This window comes from Sander lucioperca, chromosome 17, assembly GCF_008315115.2.
Source record: "Sander lucioperca isolate FBNREF2018 chromosome 17, SLUC_FBN_1.2, whole genome shotgun sequence".
NCBI lineage: Eukaryota > Metazoa > Chordata > Actinopteri > Perciformes > Percidae > Sander > Sander lucioperca.
This window is the reverse complement of record NC_050189.1, coordinates 22,139,144-22,156,643: the sequence shown is the minus strand read 5'-3', so window position 1 is coordinate 22,156,643 and position 17,500 is coordinate 22,139,144. Positions and strand designations below refer to the sequence as shown.

Here is a 17,500-nt window from a genome sequence, read left to right as displayed (position 1 = left end):
TACACACACACACACACACACAGACACACACACACACACACACACACACACATACATACACACACACACACAGACACACACACAGACACACACACACACACACACACACACATACATACACACACACAGACACACACACACACACACACACACACACAGACACACACAGACACACACACACACATACACACACACACACACACACACACAGACACACACACACACACACACACACAGACACACACAGACACACACACACACACACACACACACACACACATACACAGACACACACACACACACATACACACACGGACACAGACACACACACACACACACACACACACACACACATACACACAGACACACACACACACACACACACACATACACACACACACAGACACACACACACACACACACACACAGACACACACACACACACACACACACACACACACACACACACACACACACACACACACATACATACACACACACACAGACACACACACACACACACACACACATACACACATACACACACACACACACACACACACACACACACACCGGACCAATCAACAAACGAGCGGCAGCTGTCGATCACTGCCTGAAAACTGAAGCCAACCCTTTGAAAATGAAATGGCATTAAAGCAACAAAAAAACTAAAAATGATTTGTTATATAAAGGAGGAGCCTCTCTTAGTTAACAGTAACAGTGTTTGGTTAAACTGACCGTGACCCAGGTTCTTGTTGAAGCTCTCGTGGACGGCGGAGAACGACTGCAGCGTCCCGTCCTGACCTGCAGGGGGCAGAGAGACAAGATTACCATCTGATCACCAGGGAAACAGGGCAGAAATACAACGACAGATTACTCTCACTGTGGATTAATGATGGGAAGTAAAGGGAAGAAAGGATTAATGGAAGGAAAGTAGGGGAGCCGGGACGATTGAAACGCGGGACGGATGAAACATTCCAGTTTTCTCCGAGTGCAGTGATGACAGACTTCCTTAGGTCAACACATAGAGCATGTTAACCTCCTTCTATCAGCCAAATATCTTCCTGGTATTTCCTTTTATCAGAGTTACAGCAGGCCATAAACCAGTTTTGATGGTCCAAAGTAAACTTCATTAGCGGTTACATTTTTTCATTTAAAGGTTCGACTACGTGCTTATTCAGGAGACCATTTAGTGTTCTCCACAATCCCAGACTTTCATATTGCACGCTTGTTTACATGGAAAGCAAAACAAGCTATAATGGCATATATCTATGTCCCCGACCTGGCTGTAACTCCATGTATTTTAAGTAAATGCACAAATATCTCTGTTTATACAATAATTTATGGAGGTGAGACATGGAAAATCTGTTTTAGAAAGATGAAAATATATTTGAGCCCACCAGGTAGGGGGTCAAGTTTTCCCACGTTATACTATGACTGATGGGCTGGGGGTCACTAAGGTCCCATGTTATCCTATGGAGACTGACTGGCTGGGGGTCACTAAGGTCCCATGTTATCCTATGGAGACTGACTGGCTGGGGGTCACTAAGGTCCCATGTTATCCTATGGAGACTGACGGGCGGGGGGTCGTTAAGGTCCCATGTTATCCTATGGAGACTGACGGGCTGGGGGTCGTTAAGGTCCCATGTTATCCTATGGAGACTGACGGGCTGGGGGTCACTAAGGTCCCATGTTATCTTATGGAGACTGACGGGCTGGGGGTCACTAAGGGAACTTATTTGGATGTGCAGTGGCCTAACCCACATAAAAACCTAGTGAAACGACATTTTCCACAATAGAAACATGATATAAATGGGAAAACGTACTGTTCTAGCTATAAAAATGGCAGAATCATCCACAGTGCATGATATTTCAATAACCGCTTCATGATGACGGCGATTAGTTGTTAACAGACATTCACGAAGACGTATAGCCCAGCAACAATCTATCTAAAATAACACCTTTTGGGAGTACCATTCATGATATGTAGTAAAATATTGAAGTTGTGGGAAGTTTATATGGATTAAACTGTATGTTTCATCCGTCCCCCCATTCTGTTTTAATCGTCCCGACCAGGAGGGACGAATGAAACATGACGGACGTCCCACTTTTGCCGTAATAATTCCTGAACGGTTTTGTTCAAAGCTGAAAATGCAACTGTGTTTGACAGATGACAGGTGTAGGTTGTTAGTGACAAAATATTAGCTTCCAGTGCGATACGATCGCTTTGTAAATTACGTTTGATTAAAAAGTGTTTCAACTGTCCCGGCTCTCCCCAAAAGGAAGAATAAATAAGGAAGGATGGAAAAAGGGAAGGAAGGAAAGAAGGCAGAAGAAAGGAAGTATGTAAAGAAGTAAAGAAGGTCGGCAGGGAAAGGTGAGTCTGAGATGAACTTTGATGCTGAACTTAACTTTGTTCTTGTCAGTCCTGCAGCATCAGGGCTTTAAAAACACTTAAACTACTCAAAAGCAAAGACATTCATGCTATCCTGGGTAAACCCTGACGAACTTCCAGCAAATTTGAGATTTGCTCTGCAAGTCAGTCTGGCGAAGAGCCCGTTCAAACCCAGGCTGAAGTAATTCAGATAGATGCGCGTCCACGGCTTTCCTCAAAAGACCACGAGGTCGATCACAGATTTACTGATGCCAAAATGGAGAATACGCATCGTTCATACTTTATACAGAGTGAGCAGCAGCTTCTTGTGGAAGTATGATGACGTGAAACACATTATTTGTATAAAAAGAAAAGAAACACGGCCGCTGTAATGAAACAGCGAGAGAAAGCGTAGCAGACGATCACGGACCGACTGAATGTGTTAGCAGCCTAAATATTACCTAGACATTAACTGACCACTGCTCTGAACTGGAACCATCATAATCATACCATTCAAGGATTAGGCTACTAATCATTTGCACAAATTAACAGTTGTACTCTTTGCCTTAAAAGTGAGCAGAAGATAATGTTACTCAGGAAATTTACCATGAAGATCAATTTTCTACAATGCTAGAGTATGATGCGTAAATATTAGGGCTGTCAAACTCTTAATTTTTTTTAATCGCTGAATTTCTATAGTTAATCGCGATTAATCACATATTTTATCACATGATTAAAATTCTATTATTTTGCATTTCAGAACAGTTTTTAAGTCCATATTAACAATGTAAAGCCATTCTTACCAGTGGATCTTGATTGGGAATCAAATGAATGCAAAGAAAGTGACTTTATGAACTTGATTTTAAGATTTGTAATTATTTATTTACTGTAAACAAAAGAAAAATGTGTGAATCTGTCATTATTGCACAATTCCTCCAAGTACCTAACTAAAAAACTAACAATCCCTCTCCTTACCAGAGTCAATAGTGTTTAGTAACTTTTTGGGATTTGGTTTCATCCACAGGTCGGCAAGTAGCACTCTCCAAAATACTGCTCTGCCTGAGTGGGTAGCATGCTAGCGGTAGCATCACGTTAACTGAACTACATGCTTAGCTCGTAGCTGGTAGCTCAAGCTTGACGTGCTTCGGTGATATTTTAATTCAGCTTTACACAACGTGCATATGGCTTTCGACTTGTCTACGAGCCGTCTGGGAGTTTCTGAAAATAAAAAGCTCCATTCAGAGTTATTGCTGCTGTGTTTCTCCGTCATGCTGCAGCCTGCCGGGTCAAAATAGTAGCCTGTTAGGCACGACGTGAAGCCGAGTGAAGTGTAAAATAAATGAATAAATGCCGGCATGCGATTAATGCGATTTAAAAAATAAAAATCCCAGCTTAATCCCTTATCTTGGTTTTGTGAAACAGGCCCCAGACAACAGACAAAGGAAACACAAAGACTTATGCTGCGTTCATGCCACCTCGGAATGACGTTGTTTTTCCTTCTTCTTCTGTTATATTGGCGTTTGGCATAACAACATGACTGCCACCAACTGTTGGCCGTAGCCGAGAGCATCAGGTGTGTGAAAACCTGGTGAAAACATGGAGGCTACAATAATTTGCTGCTGTTTTCTGCACATCGTCAGGTGTTTGTGTTATCTGCAGGACAACCAACGGGAAAGGACACAGATCAGGTGTTTTATACATGGGCCTCTTTATAAATAATCTGAAACATGTTATGTCTGTATGTTTCTCAGCAGAGGCGTTTGTCCACATTAAACAGTTTATTGTCATTGAAATATGTTCAGTGAACCAAAGTCGCCTCCATCAAACGTCAGTTGTCAACAACGCGTCAACAACTGGGAAACTCGGTTAGCAAAATAAAAAAATAAAAAAAGAGCTCCCCTACAGGTTTCTCTATAGACCCCCCCCTACAGGTTTCTCTATAGAGCTCCCCTACAGGTTTCTCTATAGACCCCCCCCTACAGGTTTCTCTATAGAGCCCCCCTACAGGTTTCTCTATAGACCCCCCCCTACAGGTTTCTCTATAGAGCTCCCCTACAGGTTTCTCTATAGACCCCCCCCTACAGGTTTCTCTATAGAGCCCCCCCTACAGGTTTCTCTATAGAGCCCCCCCCCTACATGTTTCTCTATAGAGCCCCCCCTACATGTTTCTCTATAGAGCCCCCCCCCTACAGGTTTCTCTATAGACCCCCCCCTACAGGTTTCTCTATAGAGCCCCCCCCCTACATGTTTCTCTATAGAGCCCCCCCCCTACATGTTTCTCTATAGAGCTCCCCTACATGTTTCTCTATAGAGCCCCCCCCTACAGGTTTCTCTATAGAGCTCCCCTACAGGTTTCTCTATAGAGCCCCCCCCTACAGGTTTCTCCATAGAGCCCCCCCCTACAGGTTTCTCCATAGAGTCCCCCTACAGGTTTCTCTATAGAGCCCCCCCTACATGTTTCTCTATAGAGCCCCCCCCCTACAGCTTCAGAATAGATTTTTGGCAGCACCTACCGGTATGTTTACTCGTGTCTGACTCCTCTCTCGGTCAGTTTCCTCTTCCTCTGTTCCTCCGACAATGCTTTCCTAGCTTTCTGCTTCTTTTTTGCTGTCTCAGCCATGGCAACAGTAGCCGGTTCCTGGATGTGTGCAGTACCGTGAAGCAGTTTGTTTGTGGGTTACAAACAAACATTTAAGTGTATGCCGCCACATACTGTATCTGAGTATAACAGCATGACCTTGTCACAGTTTTTTTCAATCACTTGGGCACAACATGCACAGAGTAAGTCTTGCAGCTCAAAATATTTTGCATTAATTTGCTATTGAATGGTATTATTATTAAATGTAATTATACACATGTTCATTGTGTAAATCCCTTCATGCAAAATAGAGCAACCAACAATCACAATAACCTCTCACACTAAGAATGCTTTATGCTGCTTTGCAGTTTATTTTCATTAATTAACAACATGCAGTAAATGAACAGAAGAGAAATCTAAATCAGATCAATATTTGGTGTGACCATCCTTTGCCTTCAAAACAGCATCAATTCTCCTAGGGACACTTGCACACATATTTTGAAGGGACTCAGGTAGGTTGTTCCAAACACCTTGGAGTCTATGTACTCATTATGTAATAGCAGAGAGACTGGATGGTGGAGAGACCAGGGATCTGTGGGAGCCAAGATCTCAGGACTCCTCCAGGGTTAGAGTCAACGTCACAGTCAGAGTCACGGACGAGACGACCCTTAAGGGCAAAGGCTTAGACTATAGGCAAGGCTTAGTTTCATCAATAACCCCTTTAAATAGTTCACTTACCTCTTTATGTTCAAAGCACAGTCCGCCCCCCGGCCTTTCGTATTGGGTGATTGCTCTGTTCATATCAGCGATACAGATCAAATGATTATTATTATCTGTAGATACACACCACTTGGAATGATCAATTTCCATTGTCCACTCAACCTCCCCGTTACCCAGATCAGTTTTTACAGATTCAATATTGATCACTCGACGTTGGTTATCCTCGCAGTAGGAACCGTTGCGACCTCTCTGGGGCCAGGTCTGGACTCTCACATCAGTCTTGTATGTCTCTGCAATAGTGAGGTAAAGATCTCCAACTGCAAGAACAACAACATACGAGTCATGTTACAGAAACTGTTCACATCCTGACAGTTCAATGCTGACACTGATGTTACACAAAATACTCTTCCTTCTACATCCTTTACTCAGCAAATCAATACATCTGTTCCTATTGGACTCAAAAGTATATACTGTATCTTTGCATTAATGGTGGTTATTACACATTCTGCACATTATTGTTCAGTTTGAGGAAATACATGTTATGTTTAAAACACTTTTAGTGAACACTAAAGTGCAGTGAATTATGTTCATGTAGAAAATTAAAAACAAATGTGACTGAAAATAAAATTTTGTTACCAAATATGTTGTCATCATGTGGCGTCTTTCCTGCTGGAGTAGGTGCTGAAAAAACAAACAGTAGAATAGTCAGTTAGTGTAATCTTCTTCACATGTGAGTCAGGTTTTCCTGACATTCACAGACAGTTATTAAGACTAAAAACCTTTCTAATGTTATGTGAACACACAGAGTCTCTGACACTTAGATGAGAACTTTTGGGAGGTTTCCTTTCTGAAGACTATTGAAGCATGAAGTCAGTGAGCTTCAGCAGCTACACACATTTAAATCTATCTGGACTTTTATTTAACCAGTTCTAACAAGTCCCAGGCTGTAATGACAAATTAAAGTGCCCATATTATGAAAAAACACTTTTTCTGGGATTTGGGGTGTTATTTTGTGTCTCTGGTGCTTCCACACACATACAAACTGTTTAGAGTGAGATACGGTTTCTGAAAGCGTCCTGCTTTCAGTCTCTGGGTGAGCTGGTCAAAATTGGCAGGGCCGTCTACGTCATTGGCCGAAACGTTTTGTGTGTGCTAACCACTTTAGCTAATACCACATCAGCTAGCTAGCTGTTTCTCCAACTTCAGCAGTACAAGGCAGGATTAGCCGGGAGTCTTCTTCTAAACGAGGGCGCACTTCCAACTTTGTGTAGAATACCTGCAGAACAGGGACATGTAGGTAGTACTATAGTACTATACAATTTATTTTGTATATTAGGGTGAATTTGTGTGTGTTGTAGCAGTGTTTTGCGATTGAGAACAAGGTGGCTAACCACTAACCACGTTAGCTTCTAGCTTGAAGCTAAACTTAAACACCTAATGTAAGTCGAAATTGCCTGCGAGCTTCTCCTGTACTGTACGATAATTCCTCTACTATGAGACGGTAAGTCGCGTGGTTATGACACAATTGTTAGCCTATTTTTACAAAAACTGCTGGTACGGAGCCATAACGTGAGGTACAAGGTAATGGAGCCTTTTATACAGTGTTGTGTCAAGAATGGACAAATAGAGTCTTTAAACGCTTCAGATGTAAAGTTATTCTCTGTCAAAGTGACGTCAAAATGAATGGCAGTCAATGGGATGCTAACGGGAGGTGATGGCTTGGTAGCATCAAAATGGCTCCATAGGAGGTACGCTTTGCGGAGGCTGGCTTACCCCCTTGGCTAGTAGTCCTTACCTAGCTACTGATCATGTGATCTTACCTAGCTACTGATCATGTGATCTTACCTAGCTACTGATCATGTGATCTTACCTAGCTACTGATCATGTGATCTTACCTAGCTACTGAGCATGTGATCTTACCTAGCTACTGATCATGTGATCTTACCTAGCTACTGAGCATGTGCGACTGCCAACAAAGATGTTACAGCAGTGAGAGGTCTCACTCTGTAGCTAAACAGAGACCTGAACACAGGGTGAAAAGAGGAGCTGCAGCAATGAGCAGTACAACAAAAATATGGTGTTTTCTGAAAATTAAACCATGTAAACCTATTCTGATACAACCTCTAAATACAATTATGAACCTGAAAATGAGCAGAATATGAGCACTTTAATATAAACACCAATACTTCACCACCCGCCACTGATGTTAAACTACAGTAGAAACTTCTCTCATTTCCACAGTAAAAATGTCTCTTTTCTTTGTAACTTTGTCATTGCTAAGTTAGGTAATCTGATTCAAACCATCATTCAGATATCTCACCTTTATACTGTTGTTTAGCAATGCTACGAAACGATGTTAATCCTGCTGCTGATGTCAAGTTCTGGATATTGACTTTATTATCTCTTTCGTCCCTGTTGTTATTTTCAGTCTTCCTAAGTTTCTTAAGGTTATCATGGAAGTCGTCTGGAATATGATCATCAAATGTGAAAGCATTGATGTCCAGCAGGTGTTCACCTTCAAACAGTACAACAAGACAACATTCAAATCATATTCAAATCAACCACTAAGAACATAAATATAAAGATGTAACTAATAACATTACCTATGTGTTGGAACTGGTCATAGTTGAATGTTACACAGATAAATGTCTGAGCATCTTTGCTCCGCTGGATGGGTAGAAATTATTTTGATCTCTTTCAAAAGGGAACTTTGGTGTGCTGTGTAAGAGCCAGACTCCTGTCTTGTCTTTATCCATCATCACAAGTCCTGAAACATCAACAGTTAGACAGAGAAATATTGGCAAATAGACTGATGATTGTTTAAAAAATCCTAAAATGTAAAATCCTGACTGTGCTTTTAGTATTTCAAACTAACAGATAATAGACTGGAGCAGTCATCTAATGGAGTGATCCTCCAGTTCGATGGTGTTTTAAGCCCCCAACGTCGACTTCAAGGCAGCACTGCGACCGTCGACTTCAAGGCACCTAACCCTAACCTTAGTGCCTTCCATAGACAGTGAAAGAAATGGACACAGCGACGCCTTAGATTTCTACGGAGACCAGTGAAGTCTCTTTCCCGGTGATGGCTGAGCGTTACTGAGCAGCCTCCAACTGAGCTTGAAGACGTAGATGTGACGTGAGCAACCTGTCTGAAAGTTGGAAGTCTTCTGGTAGCTGTGCCAAGAGAAATCTCAATCATTCCCAATCTAGCAGAGACGGAGAGCGTAGGTATATGTAAGGAGATAACATAGACACAGGCTAATTATTGATCACTAAAATGATAGTTAACATTAGTAATAATGTTAGAGACTTTTATACATTGTTGTGTTTCTTTAGAAATAAACAATGGACAAATAGAATAATAATAATAATAATAATAATAATAAATTGAATTTGTATAGCGCTTTTCAAGGACTCAAAGACGCTTTACAGGGCAAGGTAGAAAACAAAACAAAACACGATTCAGGCACAGATGAAAAGGGAGGAGGGGCGTGGGGCTACGGCTAGGCAGAGGTGAAGAGATGGGTCTTTAGGCGGGACTGGAAGATGGTGAGGGACTCAGAGATGCGGATCTCTTGGGGGAGGGAGTTCCAGAGCCTGGGAGCTGCCCTGGAGAATGCCCTGTCCCCAAAACTGCTGAGGTTAGACTTGTGGATGCAGAGGAGACCAGGTGAGGTGGATCTGAGGGACCGTGAGGGTTGGTACGGAGAGAGGAGGTCAGTGAGGTATGGGTGCCAGATGGTGGAGGGCTTTGTAGGTGAGGACCAGGAGTTTGTAGATGATCCGGTGGGAAATGGGAAGCCAGTGGAGTTTTTTTAGGACTGGAGTGATGTGGTGCCAGGATTTGGTGCGGGTGATGAGTCGGGCGGCTGAGTTCTGGACTAGTTGGAGTCGGTTGATGTTGGTAGAGCTGATGCCAAGGAGAAGTAAGTTACAGTAGTCCAGTCGGGAGGAGATGAAGGCGTGAATGAGTCTTTCAGCAGCGGAGGGTCTGATTTTGGCGATGTTGTGGAGGTGAAAGAAGGAGGTTTTAATGACATGGCGGATGTGGGGCTCAAGGGAGAAGGTGGTATCAAAGATCACACCAAGGCTGTGGACCTGGGGAGATGGGGAGACAATGGTGCCGTCGATGGTGAGAGTGGGGTTATTGATTTTGCGGAGTGTGGATTTGGAGCCTATGAGGAGGAATTCTGTTTTATCGCTGTTGAGTTTGAGGAAGTTGTGTTGCATCCAGGTTTTAATAGCTGACAGACAGGAGTTGATGTGGGAGAGGGGAGGATTGTGGGGGGATTTGGTGCTGAGGTAGATCTGTAACAGTGGAAGTCCAGGTTGAAGTGGTGGAGTATCTGACCAAGGGGGAGGATGTAGATGATGAAGAGGAGGGGGCCAAGTACGGAGCCTTGGGGAACGCCTTGAGTGACTGTGGCTGTGGCAGAGGTGTGGTTATGGAGAGAGATGAAGTGGGATCTGTTGGAAAGGTAGGAACGGAGCCAGCTGAGTGCAGTACCTTCGATACCGAGGTCTTTGAGTCTGGTGAGCAGGATGTTATGGCTCATGGTATCGAAGGCTGCACTCAGGTCGAGGAGGATAAGGATGTTGAGCAGAGGTGAGGAGGTCATTGAGGGCTTTAAAATAGAGTCTTTAAACGCTTCAGATGTAAAGTTATTCACTGTCAAAGTGACGCCAAAATGAATGGGAATCAATGGAATGCTAACGGCAGGTGATGGCTTGTTAGCATAAGAATCTCCCCATAGGAGGTACGCTTTCTGGATGCTCGCTTACCCCCTTGATGTCTTCCAGGCAGCACTGCCTGGAAGACATCGACGACAAGACGATGTTGGGGTCTTAAAAAACCAAACACTGATCCTCCAGCTCCAGATGTCTCTGAGCTCTGTTGCTGCTCTGATGTTACTTTTAGGGTTTTTTATCAGCATGAGTCACTCTGCTTTTTGATTTAGTTCACCATGATCTGATGTAAACACAAATCTCATTCAAATGATTCAAAGACAGAAGCTGAAGGAGTTGAACAAACAGGAGCCACAGATCATTATTAAGATAACAGAGATGTGATGTCATTACACATTGACAGATGTTGTTTGACTGTCGGCTACAGACGTATTCACACTGAGCAGACTCTGTCCTCTGTGATGAAAACCTGATGGAGGTTCAGAGAGATGTTTCATGTGAGAGTGATGCTTTCTCTACTCACCTTTACTGTGACCAAACGTATGATTAGCCTGATATCCTGGAGGAGGTTGGTCATTGTAGGTGATGAATCCAAAGTTGTCTGGCTATAAATGATGCAGAATGAAGAGAAGAAACATTATAATGTTTTAATTATTGGGATTTACGGGACCAATCCAGAGAGGGGAACAGCAAGGTACCAGGGCTGGACTGGGGTAAAAAAATCAGCCCTGGACGTTTGAGACCCAGACCAGCCCACCAACCATCCTCCCACTCCCCTTCAACACATGTACCAGCAGGGTTCAACATTGGTAGAATGGTAGATTTGCTTGCCTCACCAGCCAAAAACATATATTTTTTTTAACATTCACTAGCCATTTGGATGGTGGACAAAAAGTTAATGTTGAACCCTGCATACCGGCCCCTAATATTCTCACTTAGCTGAGTGGTAAATATGTCTCGCTGAGTCTAAAAGGCTGCCTGATTCCTGATGGCCAGATGGTTAAAGGTTGAGGGTGGGTCCTGGTGTCATCAAGATTTCATGTATAGTAAACAAGTGAAAAGTCTGTAAGTTAAACTAAAGCTGCATTTTGTACACAGTAAGCAGCTTATGTTAGTGGAATATGGATAAATCAGAAAGTTATAGTACTATGTTTGCAAGTGCCATAGCTTACTAACAGCTAACTTGTCCTCTCTGGTAGACAGAGGGTGCTAAAATCATCGTTTGACATGCTTAAATCTCGTGTTTTTTAGCTAGCTACCGGCACTTTGTGGTGTTATTTTCGCTGCTGGTTGGGGCGGGACTTAACTGCATTCTCTCTCTATGGTAGGATGGAAGTGGGCCATAGTAGGATGTGATTGGCCAGTGTTCAGATGAGAGACACACAAGTGGGCCAATGATGTGATCTCTCTCCTCTTTATGGGCCAATCAAAAAAAAAAAGTTTGTGACAAGCCACACTCACATCCAGATGTTGGATCTGGGAAAACACCATTGGCAGGGCTCAATCCGAGGGGCGGGATAAACGGTTGTCTTTCAAATTCCCTCTGCACGCAATAGGATAGCACTACAACCAATCAGAGCAACGCTAGTTGATAGTTTAAACTTTTGCCGTATCAGGTCGGCAAAACTCCAAACACATCTTCCTTTTTTAAGAATTAGAATTATCAGTGCTGAAAAGCTTAACTCCAAGTCTTCCAGAGTCGCGGCCAAAGCCGATTCCAAAGACCGCTGTTCACCAGCAGCAGCAGCCAACTTCTTTGTTTTCAAGTAGCAGGGAATTCACGCGGAACCGTCGCAACTCTGCCGTCATTATGTTAAGCCCCGCCCACCGACTCTATACATGATGTGATTGGCCTGACTAGCGTTTGATTTTTCCTGCTCGCAAACCAACGGAGATTTGCTAGACGGACCCTGGCTGCAAATTACATTTGTTGCCGCTAGGGTGCGTCTAGATTTCTAGGCAGCCCATTCAGTCCACACAAATAGGCCGGTCCACCAGGAAAACTCCTGTTACTGCCGATGGCCAATCCATGCCAGCAAGGTACCAAATCTACCGCTGCAGATTCATTTTTCAACTACATATTTACTCATCTGTTGTGGGTTGAACAGTTTCAACAGAGCACATATTTTTAGGAAAGCTAGTTGATCCTTTATAAGTAGTACAGACCATAATATATATCCATCAGTTGGAAACAGAGCTGAAGTTTAAACATGATTTTCACCATTGATGTGGTAAAAAGGGGCTTCAGGGTGTTTGCCAGGACACCGTCAGTAGCGTTGATGAGCTTATTGTGATCTTTAGAGGTCTCTTTCTTCCCAGCTGAATCAATGTAAAGATAATCCAAACCCTCAGGTACGATGTTATCCAGTCTGGGTGCCTTGTAGATGATGTACCTGATGATGAGTAGAGAAGAGAAACATTAATGTGCAGAGAGGACAGAGACTCATGAAACAATAAATCTAATCTCTTGAATCTTGAATCATGTTCAGAGCGACCAGACTTCTCTCTACACCCTGAATATATCTGCATGTAGTCTGGACGCTCTGCGTCTGTATCTGAATATCTAAAGAAATGTTAGAGTGTGAACTGATGAAGCTGTGGCTTTTAATGTTCTGTGTAAAGCACTTTATGACACCAGTAACTGAATGTTTGTCTGATGAGCAGCTGGCATCTTGCAGCCAGTGTGTAAATGTGTGTGTGAATGTGTGAAAGCTGGCTTGTATTCTAAAGCTTTAAGTTGTCGCTAAATCTAGAAAAGTGCTGGATAAATGCAGTCCATTTACTTCAGAACTGTTTCAGTGTATTTGTTGAAGACTTTAGTGCATGGATTTGGCGGGGGGGGGGCTATTTCCTCTCTGCAGGTGTCAGCCGGCGAGAGAAAAAGGCACAAGGGTGCAGTCTGCCGTCAGCAGGGGAGCGTTGAGAAAGAACCGCACCGCGTTCTGAAGGTCCAGAAAAGTGAAAAATATCGTCAATATTTGTAGTTTTTGAGTGTTGCCTCACCAGTCCACAGTTCTGTTGTTGTTGTCTCTGCAGGTCACTTGTCCGTCAGCGCTCCAGCAGAGCAGACTGACCGTCAGGAAAATCCTCCACATAACTCCCTAAAACACACAATTACAGCAACAGTTACACCGGCACAGTCACTGGGTTTGAAGTTCACATCATCCTGTTTCAGGGATTAACTTAACTTTTTCTACCAGTTAGTTTTTTGTTTTTAACCAGCAAGTGTGTGACTGCATTTGAAAAATAATACAAGATCTACAACACTCAAACACGCTTATCGCATAAGTTAAAGTCTTAATAAAAAATACTAACATTCTCTCTTTGTCTCTCATGCACACACACAGCAAAACATTCCTCCACCCAACAATGATCCCCAATCCTAGCTCCATTCCTTGTCATACTTTATCAGATCATACTTGAACAGGAGCTACACCAAAGAGAAGAAACCATTTTCTGCCTAAACACTACTAGTACATTACATACAACTCTATAGTTTTTATATTGTATTATATTATATATAATTATTATTATCCCTCTCTGGGAACCATCACCTTATTGTGGTGGAGAGGTTTGTGCGTCCCTATGAAGGGTTGTGTTGTCTGGAGCTTGATGCTCCTTGTAGGGTCTCCCATGGCAAAGTTGTCTCAAGTGAGGGGCCAGACAAAGAATGGTTCAAAAACCCTATGAGTCAACGAGGAAGAGGTAGAGTTACCCTGCCCGGAGGAAGCCCAGGGCCCCCTTCTGGAGCCAGGCCCAGATGAAGGGCTCGTCAGTGAGCGTCTGGTGGCCGGGATTGCCACGGAGCCCAGTTGGGCACAGCCTGAAGAAGCAACCCAGACCAGCAGGATAAAATCTGGGTGGGGAAAGTGAAAGAGCAGCGCTTGTCCCTCCCTCATTACCACCACTGAGGTGCCCTTGAGCAAGGCCCTTACCACTCCAGTGGAGCTTCCAGGTAACTGTGTGAATGTGACAGGTTGTCGTTGCAAATGAGAAATTGTTCTCAATCCATTTACCTGGATAAATAAAGATTAAAAAAAAAAAATCTGAGGCCATGGTTCTCAGCAGGAAACCGATGGAGTGCATACTCCAGGTAGGGAATGAGTCCTTGCCCCAAGTGAAGGAGTTCAAATACCTTAGGGTCTTGGTCGCGAGTGAAGGGACAATGGAGCAGGAGATTGGTCGGAGAATCGGCGAAGCTGGGGCGGTATTACATTCAATTTATTGCAGCGCTGTGATGAAAAGAGAGCTGAGCCAGAAGGCAAAGCTCTCGATCTACCGGTGAGTTTTCGTTCCTACCCTCACCTATGGTCATGAAGGCTGGGTCATGACCGAAAGAACGAGATCCAGGGTACAAGCGGCCAAAATGGGTTTCCTCAGGAGGGTGGAGCTCGGAGTAGAGCCGCTGCTCCTTTGCGTCAAAAGGAGCCAGCTGAGGTGGTTCGGGTATCTGGTAAGGATGCCACCTGGACGCCTCCCTAGGGAGGTGTTCCAGGCTAGTCCAGCTGGGAGGAGGCCTCGGGGAAGACCCAGGACTAGGTGGAGGCATGTCCAGCTGGGAGGAGGTCTCGGGGAAGACCCAGGACTAGGTGGAGGCACGTCCAGCTGGGAGGAGGCCTCGGGGAAGACCCAGGACTAGGTGGAGGGATGTCCAGCTGGGAGAAGGTCTCGGGGAAGACCCAGGACTAGGTGGAGAGACGTCCAGCTGGAAGGAGGTCTCGGGGAAGACCCAGGACTAGGTGGAGGGACGTCCAGCTGGGAGGAGGTCTCGGGGAAGACCCAGCACCAGGTGGAGGGACGTTCAGCTGGGAGGAGGCCTAGTGGAAGACTCAGGACTAGGTGGAGGCATGTCCAGCTGAGAGGAGGCCTCGGGAAAGACCCAGGACTAGGTGTGCTAGGAGCTGCTGCCCTAGAAACCCGATCCCGGATAAGTGGACGAAGATGGATGGTTGGATGGATATATTCTATTTTATTAACAGAAGAAATCAACAGCTCAGGTAAATAATATATTAGAATCATTGAATTGATCTTTGTTGCGACACAGAATAGGCAGAACCAATACAGTATATATGTACAGTATATAGTTATGTCAAATACATTTTCCTCATGCATTTAAATCGGGTGCATCTCCTGACCTCTGGCATTATAAAATCAGAGGCGTCTGTATGTGGGAACTTCTCTCTAGTCTCCATCTTTAGAAACTTAAGTACTTTTAAATGCTCGACCAACAACACGACAACACTGGACTGACTGGAGCGTCCAGCACAGTTAGAGGTGTTAAACATTTCACATTAATGCCATCTATCAAACAAATTAACACTTTACTACTTTTTCTTTTCTTTAGTTTTTTAGGGACACCTTTGAAACGTCTGTTGGTCTCAGGAGCAGAGCAGCAGCTGATGTAACAAACAGGAAGACAGAAAAACATCCAACCTGTGATACATACCTGAGTTTTTAAAGTCCTGGTCAACCCAGAAAGAGGTCCAGAGAAATGGATCTGAAGTTCCTGAAGATTGGTGACGCACAGACTACAGAAACTGTCTGGAAGAAAGAAAATAATAAATCATATAATGTACAGTAGTACGTTCGTATGTTCAGTTATTAGTATTATTATTATATTATTAGTGTAAAATACATTTTCAAATACATTCATATGGTTCATACTGAATATGCATATTTATTCTGTTTTTCTTATAATATATTCTGTTAATACACTGCATATATCTATATTATTCTTACTACTACTATAATGTTACTGCTACTACATTTCACATATCTGTACATGTTGTTCATACATTGTTCATATTACATAGCCATATTTATTCTGCTCTTATAAGGTAACTGCTAACAACTCTTTCCATAAGCCATCACTCTGATGATCAGCTGACTTCTGACTCACAGTGGCAGGTTCAATTCCTGAGCAATAACCCAGCAACACCGTCTCTCATCATCACCTGTTTACTGGTTCCACTGATTATTTATTCATCATTCTCTATTTCAGAGCTGTTCATATTGTAATATAATACTTACATAATAACATAATACTTACTTATTTATTCCAGCATCTTTTGCACTATGCTCCGTAATTAAAAGAATAATAATAATTTATCATAAAATAATTTACTCCTGCACACTTTGCACTCTTCATTGCACTACTGCCTCAACCTGTCTATATTGTTTCTGTTTATAGTGTGTATATATTGTTTGTTTTTGTTGTTTTGTGTTGTATGAGTAAGCACATTGTGAGCAATGTATAATCCAAAGCAAAAATCCTCGTATGTGTCCTCATACCTGGCAAATAAAGCTGATTCTGATTCTAATACACTGCAGATATTTATATTTAATTTATATTACTCTAAACCACCTTCTGTTAACCAACTGTACACTACTGTCTACACTGCTCTATATTCTTGTCCTGTCTATACTTCACATTGCACTTTTCTGCTATTTTGCACTTCTAGTTGGATGCAAACTGCATTTCATTATCTTTGTACTTGTACTCTGCACAATGACAATAAAGTTGAATCTAATCTAATTTTCCTCATGTATTTATGTCTGGTATTACCTCCTGATAGTATCATTTAAAGTATTTCCAGTTTCAAAGTGTTCTTACCTGTGTTGTTGGTCTGTGATGTAGAGGAGGCAGAGATCAGTTTATATATCAGCAGAGAGGGAGGACACTCGGTGGTCACGGGATTTCACAGAAACAGTTTGACTTCAAAATAAGTAAATAAACTAAAAACAGGAGGGTAAGAGAGGACACTCGGTGGTCACGTGATTTCACAGAAACAGTTTGACTTCAAAGAAAATAAATAAATGAACTAAAAACAGGAGGGTAAGAGAGGACACTCGGTGGTCACGTGATTTCACAGAAATGCAGGGCTGGAGTGGGACTCATTTTCAGCGCTGGAGTTTTCGGCCCACTTCACGACTAAAAAATAATGTCATTAAAACATTAGTATATAAGTCTGCAACAGCGCACTGTTCTCTACAGCCTTGTAATTCAGTGTATTTTTGTTAAATATAATTTCCAATTCAGTGCAAACACAGTGTTGTATAATAATGTAGATTTATTAGAAACGTTCCTCACAGTATACTTTACAACACCATGTAATGTTCATCAATATCAGAATCTATTTTCT

General features: G+C 42.9%; 1 protein-coding gene and 1 pseudogene across 1 annotated transcript in view; both read right to left on the bottom strand.

Annotated features, from left to right (window-relative positions):
* The window catches only part of LOC116036889 (cell-death-related nuclease 7-like), a 10,786-nt gene extending 9,956 nt beyond the window's left edge, over window positions 1-830 (bottom strand). The window contains exon 1 of the mRNA XM_031280524.2: window positions 739-830. The gene's annotated coding sequence lies outside the window, so the exon portion shown is untranslated. The remainder of the gene's footprint in view (window positions 1-738) is intronic.
* A 4,468-nt stretch (window positions 831-5,298) lies between these two features.
* Window positions 5,299-16,993, bottom strand: LOC116036887 (annotated as a pseudogene).
* Window positions 16,994-17,500: the final 507 nt, after the last annotated feature.